The 27419-nt window shown below is 48.5% G+C and overlaps 1 protein-coding gene across 1 annotated transcript in view; it reads right to left on the bottom strand.

The window, feature by feature from the left end:
* LOC142312863 (uncharacterized) overlaps positions 1-27419 on the bottom strand; it is a 402852-nt gene that overhangs the window by 261001 nt on the left and 114432 nt on the right. The window lies entirely within an intron of this gene.

Here is a 27419-nt window from a genome sequence, read left to right as displayed (position 1 = left end):
AGAGATGAGAGCGCGGGGGGGGGAGAGATGAGAGCGCGGGGGGGGGAGAGATGAGAGCGCGGGGGGGGAGAGATGAGAGCGCGGGGGGGGAGAGATGAGAGCGCGGGGGGGGGGGAGATGAGAGCGCGGGGGGGGGGAGATGAGAGCGCGGGGGGGGGGAGATGAGAGCGCGGGGGGGGGGAGATGAGAGCGCGGGGGGGGGAAGATGAGAGCGGGGGGGGGAGATGAGAGCGCGGGGGGGGGAGATGAGAGCGCGGGGGGGGAGATGAGAGCGCGGGGGGGGGAGATGAGAGCGCGGGGGGGGGAGATGAGAGCGCGGGGGGGGGGAGATGAGAGCGCGGGGGGGGGGGAGATGAGAGCGCGGGGGGGGGGAGATGAGAGCGCGGGGGGGGGGGGAGATGAGAGCGCGGGGGGGGGGAGATGAGAGCACGGGGGGGGGAGATGAGAGCACGGGGGGGGGAGATGAGAGCGCGGGGGGGGGGAGATGAGAGCGCGGGGGGGGGGAGATGAGAGCGCGGGGGGGGGGGGAGATGAGAGCGCGGGGGGGGGGAGATGAGAGCGCGGGGGGGGGGGGGGGGTGAGAGCGCGGGGGGGGGGGGGAGATGAGAGCGCGGGGGGGGGGGAGATGAGAGCGCGGGGGGGGGGGAGATGAGAGCGCAGGGGGGGGGGACATGAGAGCGCAGGGGGGGGGGGGAGATGAGAGCGCGGGGGGGGGGAGATGAGAGCGCGGGGGGGGAGATGAGAGCGCGGGGGGGGGGAGATGAGAGCGCGGGGGGGGGGGAGATGAGAGCGCGGGGGGGGAGATGAGAGCGCGGGGGGGGGAGATGAGAGCGGGGGGGGGGGGAGATGAGAGCGCGGGGGGGGGGAGATGAGAGCGCGGGGGGGGGGAGATGAGAGCGCGGGGGGGGGGAGATGAGAGCGCGGGGGGGGGGGAGATGAGAGCGCGGGGGGGGGGGAGATGAGAGCGCGGGGGGGGGGGGAGATGAGAGCGCGGGGGGGGGGGGGAGATGAGAGCGCGGGGGGGGGGGAGATGAGAGCGCGGGGGGGGGGGAGATGAGAGCGCGGGGGGGGGAAGATGAGAGCGCGGGGGGGGGGGGAGATGAGAGCGCGGGGGGGGGGGGAGATGAGAGCGGGGGGGGGGGGGGGAGATGAGAGGAGCGTGGGGGGGGGGGGGGAGATGAGAGGAGCGCGGGGGGGGGGGGGGAGATGAGAGGAGCGCGGGGGGGGGGGGAGATGAGAGGAGCGCGGGGGGGGGGAGATGAGAGGAGCGCGGGGGGGGGGAGATGAGAGCGCGGGGGGGGGAGGGGGGGGAGATGAGAGGAGCGGGGGGGGGGAGATGAGAGCGCGGGGGGGGGGGGAGATGAGAGCGCGGGGGGGGGGGAGATGAGAGCGCGGGGGGGGGGAGATGAGAGCGCGGGGGGGGGGGGGAGATGAGGGCGCGGGGGGGGGGGGATGAGAGCGCGGGGGGGGGGGGGAGATGAGAGCGCGGGGGGGGGGGGGGGAGATGAGAGCGCGGGGGGGGGGGGGGAGATGAGAGCGCGGGGGGGGGGGGGAGATGAGAGCGCGGGGGGGGGGGGAGATGAGAGCGCGGGGGGGAGATGAGAGCGCGGGGGGGAGATGAGAGCGCGGGGGGGAGATGAGAGCGCGGGGGGGAGATGAGAGCGCGGGGGGGAGATGAGAGCGCGGGGGGGAGATGAGAGCGCGGGGGGGAGATGAGAGCGCGGGGGGGAGATGAGAGCGCGGGGGGGAGATGAGAGCGCGGGGGGGAGATGAGAGCGCGGGGGGGAGATGAGAGCGCGGGGGGGAGATGAGAGCGCGGGGGGGAGATGAGAGCGCGGGGGGGGAGATGAGAGCGCGGGGGGGGGAGATGAGAGCGCGGGGGGGGGAGATGAGAGCGCGGGGGGGGGAGATGAGAGCGCGGGGGGGGGAGATGAGAGCGCGGGGGGGGGAGATGAGAGCGCGGGGGGGGGAGATGAGAGCGCGGGGGGGGAGATGAGAGCGCGGGGGGGGAGATGAGAGCGCGGGGGGGGAGATGAGAGCGCGGGGGGGGAGATGAGAGCGCGGGGGGGGAGATGAGAGCGCGGGGGGGGAGATGAGAGCGCGGGGGGGAGATGAGAGCGCGGGGGGGGGAGATGAGAGCGCGGGGGGGGGAGATGAGAGCGCGGGGGGGGGGAGATGAGAGCGCGGGGGGGGGGGAGATGAGAGCGCGGGGGGGGGAGATGAGAGCGCGGGGGGGGGAGATGAGAGCGCGGGGGGGGAGATGAGAGCGCGGGGGGGGAGATGAGAGCGCGGGGGGGGGAGATGAGAGCGCGGGGGGGGAGATGAGAGCGCGGGGGGGGAGATGAGAGCGCGGGGGGGGAGATGAGAGCGCGGGGGGGGAGATGAGAGCGCGGGGGGGGAGATGAGAGCGCGGGGGGGGAGATGAGAGCGCGGGGGGGGAGATGAGAGCGCGGGGGGGAGATGAGAGCGCGGGGGGGAGATGAGAGCGAGGGGGGGAAGAGAGCGAGGGAAAAGAGAGGGGAGAGGAGAGAGGGATAAGAGGGGGGCAGAGAAGAGGGGGAAGAGGGGAGGGGGAGAAGAGTGGGGGGAGAGAAGAGAGTGGGGAAAGAACGGGGGGGGGGGCAGAGGTGCTCTGTCACCAACTGTCTCCACTCTGTGACTTGTGGTGCAGGTGACAGAGTGCAGACAGTTGGTCCCATGCAGCAGGACAGATGGCAGAGCACAGCGGTGACATGCCTGTCAGTGTCTTGCTGCTGGGAGGAGCACACGATCACACTGCCCGACACCGGCCGCTCTCCTGACATCGCAGCAGAGCGGGCGGGTGGACAGTGTGAGCACATACTTACCTGCAGGGGGGGGGATTCAGCTGAAGACCCCCCCCCTGTACTGCACACTGGCGCCCCGTGCCTCACCATCTGCAGGACGCTTAGCCGGCTCCACACAGACGTCCTCCGGATCCTCCCCTCGATGCTGGGCTGTGATGTGCGGTAGTCACCGCCCACAGCCCTGTCACTCAATCTGAGTGGCGCCGGCATCCTGTGACGTACCCGTCTTGTTTGAGAGCCCGGAAATGCCGGGACGTCAGAGGATGCCGGCGGCCACAGCTCCAGGGGGTCATGTGACCGGCACTGAGCGTGCAGGATAGCGCCGCTCAGTGCCAGAACTGGAAACAGAAGCCAAAGGAGAAAACGCCTAGAAAGGTAAGGAGAACTCATACAGAAAATAAAAAAAATGGGTGAACCACCCCTTTAATAGTGAAAAAACTGGTGACAGGTTCCCTTAAAAACAAAATCAGTGGCAGGAGATTTCTATAAATCCCATCCCCTGTGATTGTACTGTTCAAAGCAGCATTTTCGACGCAGCAAAAAATGCTGTATCCAAAACACTGTGAACATTGATTGTGGCAAAAGCCCTAAGGCTATGTGCCCAGGTGTGTGCGCTCTGCACCGCAGCGTAATGTCACTGCATGTGCGCTTCAGAGCGCAGCTGAAAAGCTCCGTTCTGAAACTTTGGTGACTGCAGAATTTGTGCACTCTGCATGCTGCCTCTCCCTATAGATAGAATGGAGACAGCATGCAGAGCGCACAAAAGAAGTGACATGTTGCTTTTTAGAACGCAGCGATTTGGCAGCATGCAAATTGCTGCATTCTAAAATGCAACGTGGGCATGAATTATGCACAATCTTCATAGATTGTGCAGGGGACGCAGAACGCATGCAGTTACGCTGCAGTGCAATGCGCAGAGTAACTGCATGCAAATACGCAACGTGGGCACATAGCCTAAGAGTGCGTGTGTTTGTGATAGGAATGGCAGTACTGTAGGAATATTATACTGTGGGGGGGGGGGGGGGGAATTTTCGATGGTCATACTTTGGAAACATTATACGGTGTGGGCGGGTAGATAGCAGTACTATACAAACATATTTTGGGGGGATGGAGGTACTGTATGAACATTATACTGTGTGTAGGAGGCATGACGGCACTGTGGGAGTGTAAGGGGTAGTCGGACCCCTGGTAGTGAAGGAGCTGTTTTTCCCCCCCTGAAGACGCCACAGTAGTATGGTAGCAAATTGTAAATGTTGATGGTAAAATGTTACCTGTCATAAACTGTTTCCCCACTAGGTGCCAGTGTAGAGCAGTGGTTCCCCTGGTAACAGTGGCAGGGAAGGAAGGGGCAGGGCAGCTTAGGTGGGGAAGGAAGGGTTCTGAATGCAGAGTCCAGTGAGATGTGAGAGGCGAGCAAGCTCGGTCTGAGGTGACGGGGCAGAGTGTGGGAGTGAGACGAGGCACTCAGCCTGAGTGAGTACTCTTGGCTAGAAAGCAGAGGAAACCCATGAGAAACGGTGGAAGAGTTGGGACTAGTCCGGAGCCGGTGGTGTGTACTAGAGTGGAGTGCAGCTATCAGGGGGATAACAAGTGGCCCCTGCAGGCGAAGGTTAGTGCCCTGACAAAGAAGTGGAGAGGTGAGAACTTATCCAGAGCCGGTAGTGTGTGCTGGATCTGCCCTACAGTAAAACTGGGTTAGAGCGCAGCTACTAGGGGGTTAACGTATGTCCCCTGCAGGCAAAGGAAAGTGCCCGTAGAGAAAAAGGAAACCGTTTTTTTGTAGAAAAGGACCTGTAACTTGTAACGTACTAAAGTAAACCTGCTGCAAACAAAAAGATGGAAGCTTTGTTTAATAAATCGGTGTTTGGTTTACCCGCTGCCTGCAATTGTCTCTTTCCTGACAGTGCAGAAGGAGCTGGAGAGCACAGAAAGAACGCTGTCATGAATGGGCCCCATGCATCCACACTCTGCCCCAACAACACACCTGTTTTGCAAGTAACGGCCGGGCTGGGGTTCAGCCTGCGGCCCACAAGGCGAGGGGACCAGACTACACCCCCTGAGGCGCCCCCTGCCCCCGTTACAGGAGCATAATACTATGTGCAGTGAGTACAATACTTTGCATGTGGGGGCCAAGTACATCACCATGTTACCTTTCTTTCAATGTTCAATAGTATGCATCGGTGGAAAAGGAACAAAGAAAAAAGTTTTGATTCTTAGATGTCGGCAATACAAAATCACCTAATTATTCAATACTGAAGGGGTTAATGCCCCCTGTGCCCAGTAATGGGGAATCTCCACATCCCTCCACCTGCAGAGCCGCACACTAGATATATGGCTGCTCTGTGCTTACAGGACCTGTGATGATGTCACATTATCCATACAAGAAAGCTCAGAGCCGCACACCTGTAGTATTAATGTACAGGAGCACAAATAAGCTGTGGTGATATATAATCATATACATACACGATGGGTCAGCACACCGCCATTAATGACTACATGAATTCCTTCTTCTATACACGTATAAAACATGAGGCTCTTAGTTACCAATTTTATATTATCATCAAGCATTAAATCCATCCAGCCAGGACAAGCCGTGCCCAATGTGGAGGCCCCAACTCCAGGGACTCACCTCTCTGTGCTTACCAAGGCCTCAGACTGACAGGGGAAGATAGAGGAGCCATGTGTGACTGGGAATAAACCAGTGTGGGGTTATCTGGGAGGATAAAGGAGCACAGCCCGGGGGAGCCACCTCCCAATGTATTACTACACGAAAGCCCAACAAGGCCCCGCGCTCCTCTAGGAGGACAAGTGCACACACTGAGGATCTGGGGAGATTTTACCTCAGGATTTGTAAGAGAAAACCAGGAGAGGAACAATCAGAGGAAAAGTAGAATAGTAACACGGGCACAACTGCTGCATTTATCACCCACTCCTGGTTTTATGTTACAAGTATGAGGTAAAAAAAAAACCCTCACCAATAGTGAAAGTGTGCACTTGGCCTTACAGTATTATGCAGGTGGACATTCACACTGTGGTCTTCAACAATCAAATATAAACAAAACAAAAACATTAATAAACAGCTGCGTGAACAAAAAGTACAGAGCAAAACAGAGTATGGAAACAGAGCTGGACCATATGAGTACAGGACAGGGATGTGTGGGTATGCAGCAAGGCCAGGTGGGTACACTATGTACATACCTCCCAACGTTTGAAGAACAGAAAGAGGGACAAAGTATGCGCCACGGCAAATTTTGACCACCCCCATTTGCAGTGAGGGATGTTCAGCAGATGCCCTGGACTCTTCATTCATTCATAGTCGTATCTGCCTGAACGTTCTGATATTTATATCAGCTTCACTATATGACATATTCTTGTTTTGTGCCTGTAAGGCCGTGTTCACATGTTGCATAAATTTATTTTTTTGCTTTCTGTAGGTGCCTGCACCAAATTACACAATAACAATCTTCCCTGATTGCTGCCTTTTTGCTGCATTTTTTATGCCTTTTCCCCATTATTTCTTGCGTTTTTAAGAGTTTTAATAGCACATTAAAGCTTTGAGTCTACACTCAGTAACTGCAGTTTTCTCCATGTGTTTTTTTTAAGCTCCACATAGAAGCCTCTAGACGGAAAAAAAGCACCAAAACCGCAGAGTTCAGCGGCGTCTTTTCATGAAATCACATCCACTTTGCTTGGACAGTTAAACACAGCAGAATTTACGGACGGTTGGGAGGTATGACTATGTAGATGGTTTTCTTATGTGGCTATGCTGTGTAGAGAATGGGGCAGGGCCATGTGGGTATGATGTTTATGGAGTGGAGCTGTGCAATAGAGATGAGTGAATTTAATCATGAGTAATCTTGAATTTTGCAAAAATCTGTATTCTCCAGGATAGACATTTTTTTGCAGTTCGCTCCATAAAGTCAGCAAATTGGCGGCAATAACTTTGACGCAAACCGAACTTTCCTGAATTGTTTTCCATAAATTTGTGAGATTTGTCAAATTAGAATTTCTGCATATTGTATAATCTCCACTATGTATCTATGTAGCGCCCCAAGGGGCAGGTGTGTTTCAACCTACTCGTTGCTAGGCCGTCGACTGTCGTGGTCACGGGCAGCGTAGCCCAGCTCCGTAGAGCGGGCCGCGGGGAGGATGATGGGGATAATAGTAGTAATGGTGGTGGGGAGCGGCAGTATGGGTAATAAAGAGTCAGAGTATATGGCTGCGGTTCCAGGTTGTTTTACTCACTTTTGCTATGATGGGCTCCGTTGAACCCGATTTCCTTTAGAGGTCAGCCCAGGTTGGTGTTCGGTGGGTTTCTCCTTGTAACGCCTGTCTTTGCATCCCCTGGCTTGAAGCTACGAGGGGACCCTGGGTTTCACGAGATGTACTCTTGTCCCTATATGCAGGTGCGCGGTTCCGATGTGAGGTCCAGCTTGAAGCGAGGGCCTGGTTCCTATATGGCACTGTGGTGTCGAGCTTTGTGAGGTCAGGGCACCTGTTTTTTTTGGCCTGAGCAGTTCACCACTGCTTTATACTGCTGTAAGTATTCTGTGTGGTCAGGGAAGCTTGAAACTTTCCCCGTCCAGGCAGATTCTGGAAAACCAACGTGGAGTATGATCTTCCCTAGGGTCCTGACGCCCTGTGTGGCGTCGGTTCCGTGGGGAGCATAGATCCCTCTCCCCGCAGCAACTGTTGTGAACCTCTCCTCCTTCCCACCGGAGCACCTGTAGATGCGACCGCTCCCTTGCTCTCCTGCTGGAGAACTCTTAACTAACTCCCTCTGCTGGCAGTCCCTCCCCCCCTCCCAGGTTCTAAGCTAGTGGGACTGGGGCCCCTGTTAAGGGCATCCTATAAATAGTTTCTCTGTTGGCAACCCCTTTATTAGCCAACCCTAGCTCGGTCCCCAGTGGGAACAGGGCAACCTGGTGTATATTGAGTGTGTAATGTAGTGAAACCGGGACTGACCTCTTCAGGAACTGGGTTTAGCATTACACCCAATGTTGAGTGCAATACTCTGTGGCGACTGAAGCCTCAGTGGCGCCACACTGCCCCACAGCAAATGACGGCACTCCCGGGCCGCAGCAATTCAAAGTTTTGTACACCTTACTTTGTAAATGCATCAAGCAAACAACAATCTTCCCTTCATGGGAGGCACCATCAATGAACATTACTAACATATCAACTCTACACCGGTAGCAATATCAAAAGCAGTATCAAAACATTTGCAGGGTAAAAGCATTATCAAAACACATATTCAAAGTGTGCTCCAACATAATAATAATAATAATAATAATCTTTATTTCTATAGCGCCAACATATTCCGCAGTGCTTTACAATACAGGAGGATTATATACAAACAAGTAACAGTTATAGAAAATACAATATTTAGAGGGAAAAAAGACAACACTGCTCGTGAGAGTTTACAATCTACAATGAGATTGGGGGGGGGGCAAGGTACAAGTGCTTATTTACAATGACAATCCAGCAGTCTCAAGGAAATGGGGGATAGATAATGGCTTCCTGGACCAGTTGGCCAGAATCTTGAGATGCATTTGGGTGCCATGGAATTTGACGTGGGGTTATGTTCTGAGGAGTTGTGAAAGGACTATTTGAATTTAGTTCGGCTAGGGAGTGTGAATAGGCCACCCTAAAAAGATGCGTTTTTAGGTTGCGTCTGAAGCCGAGCAAGTTATGATTCGTCCTAACTTTTTGGGGTAGAGCGTTCCAGGGGATTGGCGCAGCTTGGAAAAAGTCTTGGATCTGGGAGTGGGAGGTTCAAATTAGTGTGGATGTTAGTCAAAAGTTATTTGCAGAGCGTAGAGAATGTGTGGGGTGATAGACCGAGACGAGGGCGGAGATGTAGGAGGGTGCCACACTGTGGAGAGCTTTGTGGGTGAGAACAAGCAGTTTGAATTGGATCCTGTGATATATGGGCAGCCAGTGCAATGACTGGCACAGAGCAGAGGCATCCGAGTAGCGGTTAGCCGGATAGGTGACCCTGGCTGCAGCATTAAGGATGGATTGTAGAGGAGAAAGTCTAGTTAGGGGGAGACCAATTAATAGAGAGTTACAGTAGTCAAGGCGATGGTGGATCAGGGCCACGGTGAGGGTTTTTGTCATTTCCATTGTGAGAAAGGGGCAGATTCTAGAGATGTTCTTGAGGTACAGGCGGCAGGAGTGGGCAAGAGATTGTATGTGGGAGGTGAAAGAAAAATCAGTGTCAAGTATAACACCCAGACAGCGGGCCTGCTGCCTAGGACTTATCGTTGTGTCACACACAGAGAGGGAAATGTCAGGTTTACGAAGGTTGGAAGACAGAGGGAAAAGAAGTTCAGTTTTGGAAAGGTTAAGTTTCAGATAGAGAGCAGACATGATGTTGCAAACTGTAGCCAGGCAGTCACTTGTGTTCTGTAGTACAGCGGGGGTGAGCTCAGGGGATGAGGTGTATAGCTGTGTGTCATCAGCATAAAGATGGTACTGAAAGCCAAATCTGCTGATGGTCATTCCAATTGGGGCAGTGTAGAGGGAGAAAAGAAGAGGGCCAAGGACTGAATCTTGAGGGACCCCAACAGTGAGAGGAAGAAGAGAAGATGTGGAGACAGCAAATGATACACTGAATGAGCGGCCAGAACGACATGTAGATGAGCAGAATAGTAATGCTGATGATGGCATTGTCAGTGCTAACCATCTTTGTAGCCATTTCAAAACTGTGCGGAAGGGTGCAAAGGTCCTTCATCTATGCCCACTCCATAATTGTGAATTGCCCCACATCTGTTCTTCATGGTTCCAGGCTAGGAGTTAAGGTATACTTCACTAGGATTTGCTGCTACAGCCACACTCGCTGCAACATGTGCAGAGTGGAATTCCACCGTGTTGCCATATCGCATATAAACTGGTTAACTGGTAGGCCGAAATACCTTTGTAGTGTTGCAAATCGATTAGTCACGGGGTGCGAACAGCAGAAGCATGCACACATTGACCGTTTTTTCTGCAGCAGCGCATCCAGGCTGGGATATTGGGCTAGAAATTTCTGTACAACCAGGTTTAGGACATGAGCCATTCAAGGCACATGTCTGATGTGGCCCAGGCACAGGGATGCCATCAGGTTTTCACTGTTATCACACAGGGCCTTCCCTGGTTCCAGGTTCAGTGGAGTCAGCCATTTATCAAACTCGACCCGAATAGCGCTCCACAACCCTTCTGCTGTGTGACTTGCTTCTTCAATGTTAATTTCAACACTGCCTGATTGCGTTGAGCCCTGGCTGAGCTGTACAGAGGTGGGGGATCCTCTGTGCACTCTTGGTATACATGTGTTACATTAAGGGAGAGTTTGAGGGTGCAGATGGAGGCCCTAGAGGAGGTGAAGAAAACAGGAGCAGTGGAGGAAGCGGTAGATCCAGAGGATTGTCCCACAAGGGATTTCAAGACTTGGAAAGCAGCCCCTTTCCTACGTTCCCCTGCAGCCACCAGAGTAACCCAGTGTCCTGTCAGTGAGATGTAACGCTGACCATGCTTGATTGTTCAGGTGTTAGTGGTGAAATGTATCCTGGGAGACAGAGTTTTTCAATGAAAAGGTAATGTTGTCTGTGATGTGATGGTGTAGCGCAGGCACAGCTTTACTAAAGAAGTAATCGCAAAAGGGCAACTAGTACTGGGGGACTGCAAAGGCCATCAGGTTTCGGAAACCTTCTGTATCCACTAGGCGGAAAGGCAGTATTTCCCTGGCCACCAGTTTATATATGGTGAAGTTCAAGCTCTTCACTTTGGCATGTGTGGGAAGAAATGATCTTTTACGTGACCAAAACTGCGGGACCGAGGGCTGGCTGATGTGCTGAGAGAGGGTGGAGTAAGGTGTACCCAAGCATCTGGTGTACTGTGAGGGAGGTGTAGACAGAGATGTAAAGCTGGATTGAAAAGCATGTGACATGCTCGGTGTCTCACATGGATCAAAACTACCAGGCACGGTCACTTCTGTAAAAGCTAACAGGCTCTCACTCACCCAAACTGTAGCGACTAAAAAAGTGGAGGTTCTGTGGTCGGAGACCTGTGTGAGAATAGTTTTGATAGTTGACGCAGGAGGAGGAAGAAGCAGCAGATGCGGTTGATTTGACAGCCAGTGGTTGGGTAGGCCCGGTAGTCCGCATTTTATTGCAGTAAGACTCCCACAGTATTGCATGTTGGTTGTGCATGTGCCTGTTCATGCATGTAGTAGTCAAAATATTTGAGTTTTTCCCTCTTCTGAGTTGTTATTTACAATGTTGTCAGATAATGAAAGTTGGGTCATTCTTTGCAGTCTCAAAAAAGACCCAGGCTACGTAACCCTTCCTGCGATCTGCAGACCCGCACCCGCTGCTGGCCACAGCCAGAGTTGTAGGTGAAGATGCAATGCTTCTCATGGTTGCATCACTATGTGCTTGTGCAGGAATCACCAACGTAACATGTTCTTCCTCCTCATCTGCTGAGCTACTCAGCTGCATGTGTCTGAATTCACACCAAGTGGGATCTAGAATTTCATCGTCATGCTCTATGTTGTCCCACTCCTACTGTTCCATCACAGGACAGTACACGTGTGCCTCAGGTATCTGAATCTCATCATCACCTCCCCCAGGGGTTAACGTCAGTTGACAAGGGTCGGGATCCTGCTCTGACCTTACTTTGTCCGGGCAAGGATCCAACTCACAAAGATTTTGGGCATCACTCTTCCACCACAACCTTGTTGTGATTTACCACTCCTGGTTGATGTACCCTTCCCCTTTTAAAAAGATGTTTGTCAACCCTACGACCACACCTGTCAGATACCTGACACAAAAGATCATTTATTAATTTCCTGCCTGAGTTGGCAATACTGTGAAAGCACATAAAAGTACCAATAACTCCAAATGTGGTTCACTGCGTAATTTGGAGCACACACTGAAAAATGCCAAGACCTTTTTACCTAGTTCACTAGCAAATTTACAGCAACAACTGCAACTATCAATACCTGGAAATGTGATTGACTGCATAATTTTGACCTAGCAATGAAAACTGCCAAGACCTTTTTACCTACTTCACTAACAAATTGACAGCAGGCAGTAATAACTAACAATAACTACAAATGTGTTTGACTGCATAATTTTGAGCAGTCAATGAAAAGTACCAAGACTTCTATAGCTAGTTCACTAGCAAATTGACAGCAGGCAGTACTAAGTAACAATACCTATACATATGAGTGACTCCTTATTTGAAGCAGGCAGTAATACATAGCAATACTAAAAATGTGTTTCCCTGGCTAATTGGAAGCAGGCCGTAAAACGTAGCAATACCCAGATATGGGTTACACTGGCTAATTGGGAGCAAGCCATAATACATAGGAACACTTACAAATGTCTTTCACTGGCTAATTGGGAGCAACCAGTAATATGTAGCAATACCTAGAAATGGGTTTCACTGGCTAATTGAGAGCAGGCTGTAATACATAGCAATACCTCAAATATCTTTCACTGGCTAATTGGGAGTAGCCAGCAATACGTAGCAATACCTAGAAATGTCTTTGACTGCCTAATTGGGAGCAGCCAGTAATACGTAGTAATATCTACAAATGTCTTTCACTGGTTAATTGGGTGCAGCCAATAATATGTAGCAATATCCAGAAATGTCTTTCACTGGCTAATTGGGAGCAGCCAGTAATACATACCAATACCTATTGAAATACTACAAATTACAAATGAATTACTGAGACCAAACACAACATTTAAATGAATGTTAAAACAGGACATGGGTCTCAGTACTTCATTTGTAATTTGCCTGAAGAAGGAGCCTCTGCTCTGAAAGCTTGCTAATATAATTTTTCTGGTTAGCCTATAAAGGCATCACTCCTAAAATACTTTTGTTATTCTTGGGACATAGTATTTCAATTGATTTTTCTGGCTAACACAGTACCACAATATTACCCTGTATTGCACATTATACCAATACCTAGAAATGGGTTTCACTGGCTAATTGGGAGCAAGCCATAATACGTAGCAGTACCTAGAAATGGGTTTCACTGGCTAATTGGGAGCAGGCCTTAAAAGTAGCAATGCCTCAAATGTCTTTCACTGGCTAATTGGGAGTAGCCAGTAATACATAGCAATACTTAGAAATGGATTTCACTGCCTAATTGGGAGCAGCCAGTAATATGTAGCAATACCTAGAAATGTCTTTCACTGGCTAATTGGGAGCAGCCAGTTATATGTAGCAATACCTAGAAATGTCTTTCACTGGCTAATTGGGAACAGCCAGTAATATGTAGCAATACCTAGAAATGTCTTTCACTGGCTAATTGGGAGCAGCCAGTTATATGTAGCAATACCTAGAAATGTCTTTCACTGGCTAATTGGGAACAGCCAGTAATATGTAGCAATAACTAAAAATGTCTTTCACTGGCTAATTGGGAGCAGCCAGTAATATGTAGCAATACCTAGAAATGTCTTTCACTGGCTAATTGGGAGCATCCAGTAATATGTAGCAATACCTAGAAATGTCTTTCACTGGCTAATTGGGAGCAGCCAGTAATATGTAGCAATACCTAGAAATGTCTTTCACTGCCTAAGTGGGAGCAGCCAGTAATATGTAGCAATACCTAGAAATGTCTTTCACTGGCTAATTGGGAGCAGTCAGTAATGTGTAGCAATAGCTATTTAGATCCTTCACTGACAACTCTTTACCAGGCACTGACAAGTACCTATCCCTATTTCTATCATTAAATGCCAATTTGTGGCGCACAGCTTTCCTTATACTGGACATCCCTATTCTACACTATCACTATCCTATCTATCTCAACTATTAAACCCCCAGCTAAGCTAACTGTGTAGCACCATCACTAACATTCAAGATTCACAAACTAGCGCCGAAGCTACATGTCCGCAATTTATATGCAGACGGACATGTGACACATGCATCCAATGACACAAGCCCTTGTGTCTGAACTTCATGGATGTTTGCTGCTCTGTAATTTGCTGCAGGAAGATCCGCAAATAAAGTTAAAAAAATGTGCTCTTCTGGCTTCTCCCAAGTCCTCACCCCCTCCACTCATTAAACACATCACCCTGTTCATCATACAGCACCACAATCCCATACAAAAGCATGTTAGTAGAAAAGCATGTTTTTAAATCACGAGTAGTGATAGAATAATACGGTACATTGCCGATTTGTGAGAAAAGGGCTCAGGGTTACCAAGTCCGAACGAACAAGCTAAGGCTCATACCGAATTTGAAATTGGTGAACCTTTATTGAATAGGTTCGCTCATCTCAAGTTAGGAACTGTTAAAAAATACCAGTTTTTTTTCTGAGAAGAGCTGGAGGTATAGCTGGGATAATGATGTGCTCTTCACCTGTATCATGTTTGATAATATAATCATCTGCTATAAAATCTGAAAATATCAGATGTCCCTCTGAGCTCCTGGTACAGTCACTTGGGACACTTTGGAGAAACAGCTGAAGCACTGGTTCCATGATTAATATAGTTCTGCTCTGTTCAGATACTACAAACAGCGCCGCTGAATAGACATTGTACATAGACACCTCTGCTCTGTAAATATCCTACACATGTCCCCCCTCCATACGTCGTACACACGCGACTCTGCTCAGCACAGATTGTATACAGATGGCTCCGATCTCTACACATCATACATAGACGACTCTGCTCCACCCACATCGTATACACACGGCTCCGCTCTGTTCACATCATACACACGCGGCTCCGCTCCGTAGACATCCTACACATGCTTTTCTGCCCTGTAGACGTCATAGTCACGCGGCTCCGCTCCGTAGACATCATACACATGCTTTTCTGCTCTGTAGACGTCATAGACACGCGTCTCTGCTCCGTAGACGTCGTACACATGTGGCTCCGCTCCGTAGACATACTACACATGCGGTTCTGCTCTGTAGACGTCATACACACGCGGCTCCGCTCCGTAGACGTCATACATACGCAGACACGGCTCCGCTCTGTTGATGTCGTACACATGCGGATCCACTCCGTGGACATCCTACACATGCGGTTCTGCTTTGTAGACATCCTACACATGCGGTTCTACTCTGTAGCCATCCTACACATGCGGTTCTGCTCTGTAGCCATCCTACATATGCGGTTCTGCTCTGTAGACATCCTACACATGCGGTTCTGCTCTGTAGACGTCATACACATGCGATTCTGCTCTGTAGACGTCATACACATGCGGTTCTGCTCTGTAGACGTCATACACATGCGGTTCTGCTCTGTAGAAATCCTACACATGCGGTTCTGCTCTGTAGATATCCTACACATGCGGTTCTGCTCTGTAGAAATCCTACACATGCGGTTCTGCTCTGTAGACGTCCTACACATGCGGTTCTGCTCTGTAGAAATCCTACACATGCGGTTCTGCTCTGTAGACATCCTACACATGCGGTTCTGCTCTGTAGACATCCTACACATGCGGTTCTGCTCTGTAGACATCCTACACATGCGGTTCTGCTCTGTAGACATCCTACACATGCGGTTCTGCTCTGTAGACATCCTACACATGCGGTTCTGCTCTGTAGACATCCTACACATGCGGTTCTGCTCTGTAGACGTCCTACACATGCGGTTCTGCTCTGTAGACGTCATACACATGCGGTTCTGCTCTGTAGACATCCTACACATTCGGTTCTGCTCTGTAGACATCCTACACATTCGGTTCTGCTCTGTAGACATCCTACACATTCGGTTCTGCTCTGTAGACATCCTACACATTCGGTTCTGCTCTGTAGACATCCTACACATGCGGTTCTGCTCTGTGGACATCCTACACATGCGGTTCTGCTCTGTGGACATCCTACACATGCGGTTCTGCTCTGTAGACATCCTACACATGCGGTTCTGCTCTGTAGACATCCTACACATTCGGTTCTGCTCTGTAGACATCCTACACATGCGGTTCTGCTCTGTAGACATCCTACACATGCGTTTCTGCTCTGTAGACATCCTACACATGCGGTTCTGCTCTGTAGACATCCTACACATGCGGTTCTGCTCTGTAGACATCCTACACATGCGGTTCTGCTCTGTAGACATCCTACACATGCGGTTCTGCTCTGTGAACATCCTACACATGCGGTTCTGCTCTGTAGACATCCTACACATGCGGTTCTGCTCTGTAGACATCCTACACATGCGGTTCTGCTCTGTAGACAATCCTACACATTCGGTTCTGCTCTGTAGACATCCTACACATTCGGTTCTGCTCTGTAGACATCCTACACATGCGGTTCTGCTCTGTAGACATCCTACACATGCGGTTCTGCTCTGTAGACATCCTACACATGCGGTTCTGCTCTGTAGACATCCTACACATGCGGTTCTGCTCTGTAGACATCCTACACATGCGGTTCTGCTCTGTAGACATCCTACACATTCGGTTCTGCTCTGTAGACATCCTACACATGCGGTTCTGCTCTGTAGACATCCTACACATTCGGTTCTGCTCTGTAGATATCCTACACATGCGGTTCTGCTCTGTAGATATCCTACACATGCGGTTCTGCTCTGTAGATATCCTACACATGCGGTTCTGCTCTGTAGACATCCTACACATGCGGTTCTGCTCTGTAGACATCCTACACATGCGGTTCTGCTCTGTAGACATCCTACACATGCGGTTCTGCTCTGTAGACATCCTACACATGCGGTTCTGCTCTGTAGACATCCTACACATGCGGTTCTGCTCTGTGCACATCCTAGACATGCGGTTCTGCTCTGTAGACATCCTACACATTCGGTTCTGCTCTGTAGACATCCTACACATTCGGTTCTGCTCTGTAGACATCCTACACATGCGGTTCTGCTCTGTAGATAGCCTAGACATGCGGTTCTGCTCTGTAGATATCCTACACATGCGGTTCTGCTCTGTGGACATCCTACACATGCGGTTCTGCTCTGTGGACATCCTACACATGCGGCTCAACTCCGTAGATGTCATACACACGTGGCTCCAATTCGTAGACGTCGTACTCATGCGGATCCACTCTGTGGACATCCTACACATGCGGTTCTGCTCTGTAAACGTCATACACACGCGGCTCCAATCCGTAGACGTCGCACACATGCGGTTCTGCTCTGTGGACATCCTACACATGCGGTTCTGCTCTGTAGACGTCATACACACGCGGCTCCAATCCGTAGACGTCGTACACATGCGGTTCTGCTCTGTGGACATTCTACACACGCGGCTCAACTCTGTAGACGTCATACACACGCGGCTCCAATTCGTAGACGTCGTACACATGCGGATCCACTCCGTGGACATCCTACACATGCGGTTCTGCTCTGTAGACGTCATACACACGCGGCTCCACTCCGTAGACGTCGTACACATGCGGTTCTGCTCTGTGGACGTCCTACACTCATTTGTCTGATCCATAGAAGTCGTACACATGCGGCTCTGTTCCGTAGATATTGTACATACGCGACTCTGCTCTGCAGACATCGTACACACACAGCTTTGCTCCATACATGTCGTACACACGCGGTTCTGCTACATCCACACTGTAAACCCCTCCTGACCCCACACATAACCTTCTCCTCATCCAGTCCTGCACACACTGAGGAGATGATCATGTGACCCCTGACTCCTCCCCTCCATGTGACATCATCACAGGTCCTGTAAGCAGAGCCATATATCTAGTGTGCGCTCTGCAGGTGGAGGTATGTGGAAATTCCCCATTACTGGGCATAGGACACAATAACCCCCTCAGTGCTGGTGACATTTCTCTTCCTGTTCCCATATAACTCCCTAATGGACGGTTCTTCTCTTTTTCTGGAGCTAGAACTTCTGTCACTGTTCCCAACCATCCCGGCAGTCAGGGCTTTTGTCCCAGCCTTCTGGGATTTTCACCCATCCTCGTCGGCTCCATAGCTCTCTGCACGTGCATAAACTAAGGACAATTCTTCTATCCTCTGGTCTCCCTGCGACTCGGGCTCGGGAACTCTTTGTCTTTAGGCAGCAGCTCTACCATTGACCCACTGCCCAGACTGAAGGAGACTGAAGGATGTGGTAATCTTGACCTGTATTGCAGGCAGGGAACCCAGAAGCAGATTATACAGGTACATAGAGATACATCTGTACACAGTCGCATGTCTCTATGGCCCCCAGTACGTGTGTCATCCGTTTTCATTCATACTAGAGATACGATCACATGCACACTCATTAAAATCTCTGTTGATCTTCACACTTCTGTGTTTTCACATGGATCGTGTGTCCCTCTGAACCACATGTGTCTGTGCGATGCACAAGTAGACATGTTTGTTTTTTTACGGTCAGCACAGATGAAAAGGGTCAATAGAAGGCTATGGGTCTGTGAAAAATACGTACGTACACAGATGACATCTGTGTGGCATCAATGTGATGCATACCAGAATTAAATGCATTCAATAGACTAAAGATTTTTATGGGTTAAAAATGTGCAAAGGTGAAAGATAAATGATGGATGACAGAGACATAGATTGTACAGCTATGTAGCTAAATAACTAATTAAATGGGGGGGAAAAAAACAAAGTGGGGTCCCCCCTATTTTTGATAACTAGCAAGAAAAAAAAAAGATAGCTGTGAGCTGATATTATCAGGCTGGGAAGGTGCATGGTTATTGGGCCCTTCCCATTCGAAAAATACCTTCCCGCAGCCACGCCAGGATGCTCCAATTCTGGCGTTTTGCCATGGCTATTCCCGATCCCGTGGTGGTTTGGCGGAGTTATGGTTTTTGGGGATGATGTCAGTTGTGAATTGTTCCAAAACACAGCTGACATCAAACCTTGGTGTTAGTAATGGAGAGGTGTCTATCAGACACACCAATTACTAACCCAGTAAGTAAAAAGAAAAAAAAAAACACACATACAAAAATAGTTCATTTAAAGAACATTCCCTACACTGTCCTTGGTTCACCAATTTATAAAATAAAAAAAATCCCAGCAGGTCCAACATAGTCCAGGGACTCCGATGTTATCCACAAATAGAAACTTGACAATAAACAGAAACATTAAAACACAGAAAGACACTTTCCCTAATTCACCACTCAGTTCCCAAGAAAAGTAAAAATCCCTAGTAGGACATAGTTCAGAGCAAATCCGTCAAAGGCTATAGACACTCCAGAGACTTTGAGCAGCAGCCACTCCCAGCTCATGCTGTGCTCCGTGACACCCGGCAAATGTGATGAGCTGTGACATCAGTAACTTCACCACTCATCAGAATTGCCAGGTCTCGCAGAGCGCATCGTCACCTAAACTGTCTAATGAGCGGTGACGTTACTGATGATGAGCAAACCCCTCACGGCTCGCCAAGCAAGGGGAGCGCTCGCTAACCTTTCTCAAAATGAGCCTGAACCTGAGCCTTTATACTTTTAACTCAGATGACCTCCTGACGACAACTCTGCAACACCTGGAAGCGCTGGTGTCGTCAGGAGGTCATCCGAGTTCATTAAATACTCCGATGACCTCCTGTCACTTCACTGCACACACACTGCTTTTGCATACGCCTTGAGATCTAGCCAATAAGAGCCCAGTCTTATCCACCAATCGTGAAGACCCCGGTGGTGTGTATGGAGAGCTCAGGAGTATAAGAAGGAGGACTGTCCATTGCCAGGGTAGACTCTTGCTACATGATACCAATCTAGGATCTGCAGATCCAATTGGCAAGCCATAGCTGAACCTGGATTATAATACTAGATGGACTTCAGCATCGAATGCAAGGATTCGGCTGAGATATCAAAGACTACCTAAGAAAGGAATCCAGCTTGGGACAATCCAGTCACATGACTAAAGGCTTTGTGGTCATCAGCCAGCTTCCTAAATCTGGCGTTATTCCATTCTCGGTGGGTGCCCGCCGAAAGCGGGGTGCTGCTGGTATGGAGTAAGTAGCCCTGGAAGCTCTGAGGCATGGACATTCTAATCCCTGGTGAGCCAGTGGAAGGGTGAGAAACTGTTGCCGCTTACATTCTGTGGTTTTGCTGGTTATGTGCCATATGCCGTTAATTGTTTGAGGATCCAATAAAGTCTTAATATTGTGATCCCTCACCCTGTGTTGTCTGAGTGGTGTTCCGCCCACGGTTAAGGAGGTCGGGTGTTCAGTTGGGATGAACCCTAGGCCATGCTGTCTTTCTAAAGGCGGCCTAGCCAGCGGACAAGAGCACCCACTGACCCCTGTGTCTCCACAGGTACTAAGGCTTATTTTCTGATTTTTTTTCTTGAGTGGAGTCTGGGTGAAGTTGGATCATTCCCTGCTGGGAATGTCTGTGTACCTATATTAGTGTTTTGCTTGGATCCCAGTAACACCAGAGTACTGATCTAGTGGGGGCAGAGCCTGTGCGGACTCAGTATTTTTCCATATCAGACGTGTTGGTATTTTCTAGGGTTTTGAACGGCTGCAGACAGTGCTCTTTCCTATCCTTTCCTATATAGATAATTTGGTCCTCATCTTTGCTGAATCTGTTTTCTTCCTGTGTACTGTGCTTTCCTACATCACCGTAATCTTTATATGTGGAGGGCTATCTATATCTTTGGGGGACTGCTCCGAGACAGATTAGCTTTTCTTGTATTTCTCTCTGTAGGAATAATTAGTTCTCCGACTGTGTCGAGGTGACCAGGTCATCATAGGCACGTCCCACGGCTACTTCTAGTTGTGTGTCAGTGTGAGGTCTGCAGTCTACTAAGATTCCAACCACTCTGGAGACACTCTGGGATTCCCAGTTTTTGTCCTTTTTTCTGATCCTCCTCGGTCACTGAATCACAACAGTAACGGTAACGTGTAAATCCCTGTTTCTAAATGGACCTTAGCGGAAATCATGCCCATGTGACCTTCTGGTCATATGGGCATGATATCAGCAAAGGCCTCCGCCAACATAGCTGATACGAAGAAGCAACATTATTTTTTTAAGCCACCTGGGCATGGAGTTGTTTATAATAGAAGCAGAGGAGTGACTGTCGATTGTACTTTTGTTACGATTGAACCTTAACACTCTAATGGCGATGAACAAACAGGAACTAGAATCATCATGACTTTGTGACATCCAGGGTCAACTATACCAGCCAGCAGCACCCCGCTCAAGGCGGAAACCCACTGAGAGAAGATAGCAGCAAGCTTAGGAAGGTGACTGAGCACTGCAAGGTATGTAGCCAGTGTTGGGTAGTGGAGCAGTTTTGTAATCCTGCAACTGGATCTATGGACCCTAGGCTGAAATCCTGTAGAATGACACTGGTAACAGGAGTAAGGCCCTTTATATATCCCTCAGTTTCCATTTCAGGGTATTGTGTCTTACAAGATTTTGGGAGACAGTCATGGCTGTTCTCTCATTGTTCACTGTTTCAATTCAACTACATAATTACCCTCCAAATGCAGACTGGTACACCGCAGGGTGCTGATGCAATCCGTAATTAGCAGATGTTCCATGAATGAACATACAAAAAGAGGCAGTGAACAGTCTGATATGAAACAATGGCTAATGTATCTTGATTTACTGAATAAAGGAACAATACATCTGGCATAATTAAGAATAGTTCATCCCTACACAAATGGCCAGATTGACGCGGAGTCAACACAACACGAACTCACGGATGGGTAAAATGGAACTTACCACACAAATGCGTTTTTTGAGCGCATGTGTGAAGGGGGTCTATGTCCCTTTTATTCTAGAGGTAAAGAAAAAGTTAGATTTTTTTTGTTCCAATAAAACTGGAAAAAATAATCAAGAACAATTACAAAAATGTCATTTATTTTTTTTGTATCAAAAAGATATTTTTTTTGTATTTTTGGAACACTGAGGCGGAGTTTTCACAAGTAGCGTAAATGCTGCTTTTTTCTACTGCTTTTTTCTGCAGGTGTCCGCACCACACCACGCAATAACAAGCTTCTATGATTGTTGCGTGTTATATCCACCCAGACACTGCACCGAAAATTAAATTCACACCAGTCCAATATTGTAAAAGGTTTTATGAGGCATGGTTTAGCCCAACATTGCGTATGGGTACACAGTAAGAACACCAGAGGTACAGTTATATGAAAAAGTTTGGGCACCCCTATTAATGTTAACCTTTTTTTTTTAGAACAATTTGGGTTTTTGCAACAGCTGTTTCAGTTTCATATGTCTAATAACTGATGGACTGAGTAATATTTCTGGATTGAAATGAGGTTTATTGTACTAACAGAAAATGTGCAATCCGCATTTAAACAAAATTTTACCTGTGCAAAAATATGGGCACCTCAACATAAAAGTGACATTAATATTTTGTAGATCCTCCTTTTGCAAAAATAACAGCCTCTAGTCGCTTCCTGTAGCTTTTAATGAGTTCCTAGATCCTAGATGAAGGTATATTTGACCATTCCTGTTTACAAAACAATTCCAGTTCAGTTAAGTTTGATGGTCGCCAAGCATGGACAGCCCGCTTCAAATCATCCCACAGATTTTCAATGATATTCAGGTCTGGGGACTGGGATGGCCATTCCAGAACATTGTAATTGTTCCTCTGCATGAATGCCTGAGTAGATTTGGAGCGGTTTTTTGGATCATTGTCTTGCTGAAATATCCATCCCCTGCGTAACTTCAACTTCGTCACTAGTTCTTGCACATTATTGTCAAGAATCTGCTGATACTGAGTTGAATCCATGCGACCCTCATCTTTAACAAGATTCCCGGTGCCTGCATTGGCCACACAGCCCCAAAGCATGATGGAACCTCCACCAAATTTTACTGTGGGTATCAAGTGCTTTTCTTGGAATGCCGTGTTTTTTTGCCTCCATGGATAACGCCTTTTTGTATGACCAATCTTTGTTTCATCAGTCCACAGGACCTTCTTCCAAAATGTAACTGGCTTGTCCAAATGTGCTTTTGCATACCTCAGGCGACTCTGTTTGTGGCAAGCTTGCAGAAACGGCTTCTTTCTCATCACTCTCCCATACAGCTTCTCCTTGTACAACGTGCGCTGTATTGTTCACCGATGCACAGTGACACCATCTGCAACCATGATGCTGCAGGTCTTTGGAGGTGGTCTGTGGATTGTCCTTGACTGTTCTCACCATTCTTCTTCTGTGCTTTTCTGATATTTTTCTTGGCCTGCCACTTCTGGGCTTAACAAGAACTGTACCTGTGTTCTTCCATTTCCTTACTATGTTCCTCACAGTGGAAACTGACAGTTTAAATCTTTGAGACAACTTTTTTTATCCTTCCCCTGAACAACTATGTTGAATAATCTTTGTTTTCAGATCATTTGAGAGTTGTTTTGAGGAGCCCATGATGCCACTCTTCATAGGAGATTCAAATAGGAGAACAACTTGCAAGTGGCCACCTTAAATACCTTTTCTCATGATTGGATACACCTGCCTATGAAGTTCAAAGCTCAATGAGGCTACAAAACCAATTTAGTGCTTTAGTAAGTCAGTAAAAAGTAGTTAGGAGTGTTCAAATCAAGAAATTGATAAGGGTGCCCATACTTTTGCACCAGTCAAATTTTGTTTAAAAGCGGATTGCACATTTTCTGTTAGTACAATAAACCTCATTTCAATCCAGAAATATTACTCAGTCCATCAGTTATTAGATATATGAAACTGAAATAGCTGTTGCAAAAACCCAAATTGTTATAAAAAAAAAAAGGTTAACATTAATAGGGGTGCCCAAACTTTTTCATATGACAGTATCTCCCATCACACCAATTGAATCAATTTCCCTTGAACTCCCAAACCCTATGGAGACCTTGAAGAGACATTAAATATATTGTATATACAGGATCAGCACCATCAAACCCTGTGGGCTCAATGAAATTACTGACATTTTTATTTAATTATTTTATTTATATACACACCATATTTTTTCTCTGTACAGTAACTCCATGGGGTCACAAATTTCCTTTTTCTTATGTGTTTTTACCGTTCTGATTGTTATTTTATTTTAATATACATTTTTATCAGCAGACCCATTTTTTAACTCCAAATATCCCAATATGTTTTATCCTAAGTAATCAATATATACATGGTCTGGCGTCCAATTTATGTATTCTTGAGAGTTCCTCTTTTCCCTTGATTTTAATCTTTTTTTGCTTAATATTGTTTTATTATTCATGGCCATGATTTATGCAGTTTTTATACCCATTTGTTTTGATAACCCCCACCAGATTTAAATATATAAAGTTTTTTCACTTGATATGGGCGCCGGTATGGTGTTCAAACGCTTTGAGAAATAAAAAACCTTCTTAAAGAATCGATTTACTGCAGCAGCGTAGCCCACCTAGCATATTTTCATCCAACTTGATCCAATATTTTCCTGGAGTATTTATCCACCAGTCATGGGACAGCAGCAGCTATTTGTCTTCATGCCTACATAGGAGTTGTGCCTGTCACGACTCCACCAGGTGACCATTAACCAAGCACTTACCCACTCTCACTCCATAGGGTTTAATGCCATCGGCATCGCTGAACTTCCCCTCTTATGTCTCCTGGCAGTAACGCTGATGCATTCACTGCTGCTCTGCATGGTTCTCTCCTGTGTCCCCTGCCGTGGCTTCCAGCCTCCAGGCTCTACGCATGCCGCGCAGGTCTTCTTGGAGTGCGCTTATGGCGCGCACACTCCCCGCCACTTAAAGGGGCAGAGCCCTTAACCTAGAAATGAGAGGCACTAGAAACATAAAGCATTCGCCCCTTTGGGAGGGGGGGGAGCAACAAGGTTCCTTGCACGTCAGATTCCCTCTGCACATCAGCCTGTATCCAGTACCTCGATCTCGTTCATGTAATCTAACCAGTATCCTGAACCTGTCCAGTGTCCAGCCTGTGATCCTACACCCGGCTTGTGACCTGATTGTGTTTTTGCACTCACACATGTCCTGCCTGACACTCCTAAACTTGTCCTGCCTGTCATTCCTAGCCTGTCCTCGTACCTTCCTATTCCCTCGCTCTTGACCCCTGGAGTCAACTGCTACTACCAGGGACTACCCCAGAATGGTACCTGGTTTCTACCGGCAACCAAGTCCAACCTCCCCGACAGAGGCTGTGGTGAATACCCAATAGTAATGTAGTCATACCCCTCTGAGGTAGGCCTAACCGGTGGCGCGGTGAGTCCACACCTGCTTGCTTGACAGTGGTGATCACCTTTTGTGCTCTCTGCTCTCCAAAGATAGATTTCTTCATATCTTTGAAAATTTTGCACGACGTTCTGCTCCCTGGTAATGCACAGTGAACCAGGGTGTGTGCACTCTCTGGCTTCACTGCTCCTTCCAATGTAGACAGTCTGCTGCACAAGGTTTCACACAGACATGGCAGTGAGGTTGCTCTTTCCAACCATGTCATTGACAGGAGTGTACTTACAAGATAAGAGGAAGGATTAGTCTGAGGAAATAAACTATAACCAACTAGTTACCCACTAAATAGCATATTGTGAGCGCAATTTTAAAGTTGATTTTATAGTTCTTTATCAATCACTAAGCCATAAAAAATGCTTGTTAGAACATAGAATTAACGTGCAATCAAGTCAAGGTGGCAGCTCGGGAGAGGGGCTAAGGCAGCGGACAGGTTCCCACTAATTGCCGATTTACCCATCTCAGGTTCCCATTAAGCTGGAGTAGATTTCTGCTAGAATTTATGCCACCTTTTGGAATAGATTCTAGCAAATTTGAGGATGCTGATGATGGCCTTCTAAGTCTGCACACAAAAATAATGAAATTAAAATAAAAAATCATTCTTAATGAAAAATAAAATAAATTTGAGATTATATTATTTTGCAAAATCGCCCAATCTTAGCGGCTGTTAGAATTAATGACTCCTGTAAATCTCCTTCATGGACGCTCCTCAGGACCATCAATGTTTGTATTTCTGTCAATTGCTACATGTTTCTGGAGTCTGTAACTTGAGCAGCTCCTGTAGTGATAATCTCCACAACTATCAGTGTAGACAGCAGATTCTGTGGGAAGGATATAAAACACATGACGTTCAGGCTGTGTACCATCTTACGTGTCCGGCTTTCAGCTTCTCCACCATCCTCTGTTTCTGATATCAGGACATATAAAGCCTGCTTTACATGTTACGATTCTGCATACGATATCGTATGCGATCGTAACCGCCTCCATCGTATGTGCGGCACGTTCAATTTTGTTGCCCGTGTCGCACAAACGATTAACCCCCGTCACACATACTTACCCGTCCATACAACCTCGCTGTGGGCGGCGAACATCCACTTCCTGGAGTGGGAGGGACGTTCGGCGTCTCATCGACGTCACGCGGCAGCCGGCCAATAGAAGCAGAGGGGCGAAGATGAGCGGGACGTAAACATCCCGCCCACCTCCTTCCTTCCGCATTGCTGGCCGGGAGCCGCAGGACGCAGGTAAGATCTGTTCATCGTTCCCGGGGTGTCACACACTGCGATGTGTGCTCCCCCGGGTACGATGAACAACCTGACGTTCAATTCATGAGGAATGAATGACGTGCGTGCGATTTACGTTACCGTTCATTCGCAATCTCACGTAGCTGTTACACACTGCAATGTACCTTACGATGCCGGATGTGCGTCACTTACGACGTGACCCCGCCGACACATCGTAAGATATATTGTAGTGTGTAAAGCGGGCTTTAGGTGTCTCCCTGTCCACAAATCTGACTCCTTCACAACACCGAATGTCAAAAACATTCAGATAATGCAGATACTTGGTAGAAAACTAATGGAGTCCTATACTTTGTGATTGGATTGAACAACTGGAACAAAAAAAATATCTACTGAGTGTGTTATATTCTCTCAACTCCAGCGCTCATGTATCCGTGGTCTACTTCACTCTGTTTTTATTGTTGTGATGATGATTTTGGTTGCCACTATGTTTCTTATGTGACTGTCCTGCTCCATGATGATTTATAGAGATTGCGTGTCCTACATGCTACCATCACTACTGCCACTGCCGCCAGTAGTTATTGATTTGAATGTGTAATGCAGATTGACCTCAAATATGGAAGAACTGTTTTGATAAGATAATAAAAGTTCAGTCCATACAAACATTATTTCCAATAATTGTATCCTGACATGGGATCTTGATCATGTTGTATCGTCATCTTCTCCCTATTCAGGTCCCTACAATTTCGGATCCTCTCATTAGAGAGCTTCTATTGAAGAGAATTTTCCCAATTGACCTGTCAAGGATGGATAAGGACAAGATGGCAGAGAGGATATTACACCTCACCCTAGAGATCCTCTTCCGGCTTACTGGAGAGGTGAGAGATTCTGATGATGTTACATTACATCATTCTTATCTATGGGAATAACAGATGGACAGAACTGGAGAGGTGAGGACTCTGGAAATGTCTGTAGTGAGGTTTATTAATGTGTCTCTCCATAACCAGGATTACACAGTAGTGAAGAAGACCTCTAGTGAGCGCTGTCAGGACCCTGTGTCTGAGGGATGGGAAAGACCCCTGAGCCCAATCACGGGGCCTCCACCTCACCCCCCGATACATGAGGACATCAATGAGCAGAAGATCCTAGAACTCACCTACAAGATGATTGAGCTGCTGACTGGAGAGGTGACACTGCTGGGAATGCTGGGACATTATACAGTAACGCTATGAAGGGATCGGGGGATGACGGTATCATTGTATG

The sequence above is a fragment of the Anomaloglossus baeobatrachus genome, chromosome 5 (assembly GCF_048569485.1).
Source record: "Anomaloglossus baeobatrachus isolate aAnoBae1 chromosome 5, aAnoBae1.hap1, whole genome shotgun sequence".
In the NCBI taxonomy this organism is placed as follows: domain Eukaryota; kingdom Metazoa; phylum Chordata; class Amphibia; order Anura; family Aromobatidae; genus Anomaloglossus; species Anomaloglossus baeobatrachus.
Note: the sequence above shows the minus strand (reverse complement) of the source record. Positions and strands in the feature narration are given on the sequence as shown.